Source organism: Procambarus clarkii, chromosome 64 (assembly GCF_040958095.1).
Source record: "Procambarus clarkii isolate CNS0578487 chromosome 64, FALCON_Pclarkii_2.0, whole genome shotgun sequence".
NCBI lineage: Eukaryota > Metazoa > Arthropoda > Malacostraca > Decapoda > Cambaridae > Procambarus > Procambarus clarkii.
Genome location: NC_091213.1, coordinates 27,087,394 through 27,090,874, shown reverse-complemented (window position 1 = coordinate 27,090,874; position 3,481 = coordinate 27,087,394).

Here is a 3,481-nt window from a genome sequence, read left to right as displayed (position 1 = left end):
AGAAAGTTTTTCTTTTTTATTTAAGGTTAGTGAGTAAATGGAATTATCTAAAGGAGCAAGTTGTAGAGGAAAACTCAGTTCACAACTTTAAAAACAGGTAAGACTAGGAATTAGGTCAGGAGTCATTGTATCAGACAACCGGTGGCTAGAAAAGTGGGATCCAACAGCTCGAGAATAATTAGGATTCTGCCACTCCAAATAGGTGAGTAAACGCACATAGACACAACCCCCCCCCCCAAGCCCACCCTTCTTCCCCACCCTCCTCATATCAGATCCAGCCCCCTTACACCCCAGATACCCCAGGTCCCCCCTCCCTAGGCCCTCCCATACCAGACCCTCCCTGTTTCCCTACTCCAGGGAAATCGACAGAAATTGAGGACGGACAGAAGAGAGTTAGCTTCAAAGTGATATACTCGAACATAGATGGGATCACAAGCAAGCCAAGTGAACTTACGTAAAGAGCACAAGAAGAGAACCCGGATTTAATTGGGCTCATGGAAACAAAACTCTCAGGAATCATAAAGAATGCGGTATATCCCCAGGACTATATTGTAATAAAGAAAGAGAGGGAAGAAAGGGGAGGAGACAGAGTGGCCCTTCTAATGAGACAGGAATGGAGTTTCAAGGAGATGGTTATCCCAGGCTGCAAGGGGATCAGAGACAGGTACCATGATGATGGGAGGACCGAGAGTAGTAGTAGCAGTGATATATATCCCTCCACCAAATGACAGAAGACCCAGGCAAGAGTATGAGAGACACAACATGGCAATTAACACTATAATCGTTAGGGCAGCCTCTGCTGCCTGTTGAAATCGATCTCATCTGCCCATCATCGGGGACTTCAATCATGGAAGAATAGATTGGAAGAACGAGAAACTGCATGGAGAGAAAATATGGAGACCTAAACTATTGAAGGTGGTGACAAAAATCTTTTCAAGCCAGCATGTCAGGGAACCCATAAGAATGAAAGGACCAGCGAGACTCGACCTAGTCTTCATTCAGAACGACTCCGACATAATGGAAATCTGTTTAGAGGCCCCAGTAGGAATGAGCGACCACAGTACACTGGTGTTTGAGTATCTGGTTAAGTGCAAGTTTAAGAAGGGTTAATGTCTCAAGGATGGGTCCTGAAAACCAAAAGGCTGGCATTCGGTAAGGGAAACCATGAGGAGAAAGCTCGGAGGAATGACAGCACAAGACATGATGGACTTCATCACGCAGAAGTGTAAGTAAACAGCAGACAAGTTGGTCCCGGTCCTAAAGGAAAAAAAAGAAAGGCAGATGAAAACCCCATGGTTTGATCAGAGATGTAAGATAGCAAAGCAACAAAGTTCAAGGGGCATAGAGAAATAACAGGACATTGGAGATCAGAGAAAGATACCATAGCGCCAGGAATGAATACGTCAGGGTGAGAAAAGAGGCAGAAGGGCAATACAAAAATGTCAGGGCAAGCAAGGCAAAGAATCAACCTAAATTGCTGCACAGCCATATCAGGAGAAAAACAACAGTGAATGATTAGGTCATGAAGCTGAGGATAGGAGCAGACAGATTCACTACAAACGAAAAGGAAGTGTGCGAGGAACTAAGTAAAATTCGAGGAGGTCTTTACATTAGAGCAAGAAGTTCCAGAGATAAGAGAGGGAATAGTTAGCCAGGCACCACTAGGAGGAGTTTGGGATTACCTGGTCGAAGCAACAGAAGACAGCGAGTCACTGTGAGGGGTGAGGCCTCAGATTGGCGAGACTTCACAAGTGGAGTCCCGTAGGGGTCAGTCCTTGGACCCATACTGTTTCTTATATATGTAAATGATCTTCCAGAGGGTAAAGACTCATTTCTCTCACTGTTTGCTGATGAAACAAAAATTATGAGGTGGATAAGGCCGGGCGCCTGACAGCGCTCGGCCATAATTATGAGGCCGGGCGCCTGAAAGCTGAGTGGACAACGCTTCCGATTCGTAGTCCTGAGGTTCCGGGTTCGACCCTCGGTGGAGGCAGAGACATATGGGCAAAATGTTTCTTTCACCCTGATGCCCCTGTTATCTAGCAGTAAGTAGGTACCTGGGAGTTAGACAGCTGCTACGGGCTGCTTCCTGGGAGGTGGGGGGGGGGGGTGTAACAAAAAGGAGGCCTGGTCGAGGAAAGGGCCGCGGGGACGTTAGCGCACAGAAAACATCTCAAGATAACCTCAAGATAGGATTAAGAGAGAGGAAAATAGTATGAGGCTACAAGATGACCTAGACAGACTACATGAATGGTCCAACAAATGGCTACTACAGTTCAACCCAAGTAAATGTAAGGTAATGAAACTAGGCCGTGGAAACAGGAGGCCAGACACAGGATACCGAATGGAAGCTGAAGTCCTTCATGTAACGGACAGAAAGAAAGATCTAGGAGTTGATATCACATCAAACATGTTTCCTGAAGCCCACATAAAGTGAATAACATCTGCGGCGTATGCAAAGCTGCAAATCAGAACTGCCTTCAGGAACCTGTGTAAGGAATTATTCACAACCTTGTATACCACATATGTAAGACCAATCCTGGAGTATGCGGCCCCCAGCATGGAGCCCGTACCTTGTCAAGTTGAAGCTTGGAAAAGTTCAGAGGAATGCCACTAGGCTAGTCGCAGAACTAACAGTCATGATATATGAGGAAAGACTGCGTGAAATTCTTCTCACGTCGCTAGAAGACAGGAGAGCTTGGGGAGACATGGTCACTACCTACAAAATTCTCAGAGGAATTGACAGGGTAGATAAAGATACACAGTTTAAGACGGGATGTACTCGAACAAGGGGACACGGGTGGAAACTGAATTCCCAAATGAGCCACAGAGACGTTAGAAAGAAGGTTTTCAGTGTCAGAGTAGTTAACAGATGGAATGCATTAGGCAGTGATGTGGTGGAGGCTAACTCCATACACAGTTTCAAATATAGATATGATAGAGCCCAGTAGGCTCAGGAATTAACTCACCATTTGATTGGCAGATGATAGGCGGGACTAAAAAGCCAGAGCTCAATCCCCGCAAACACAACTAGGTGAGTACACACACCCATGTGCAATGTGAGGAGGAACTTAGAGGAAGACGGTCCAGGAAATGATGGACCTAATAAAACTGAAGCGCAAAAGAGGCAGAAGAAAGATTCATACCACCATTAAGGGCAAAAAGTAAGAGAACATATAATAACCCGGGGTTCAATATATAGTGTCAGGAAGCAAAAGCAAAAAGCAGGAGGGAGTGGAGGAAATACAGAAGGCAAAGGGCAGAAGTAAACTGGAACAGATGCAACAGGGCTAGGAAGGTCTACATTCCTGTTATACAAAACAAAAGAAGATTGGCAGAAAGAAACTATGAAAATCATATTGCCTCCAAAGCAAAGAGCCAAGCGATACTCATACATAGCCATATATGGCTGGAAAATGGCAGTGAATGACCTAGTGACCAGGTTACGAAGAAGGGAAGGCCAGTATACAGAATATGACAA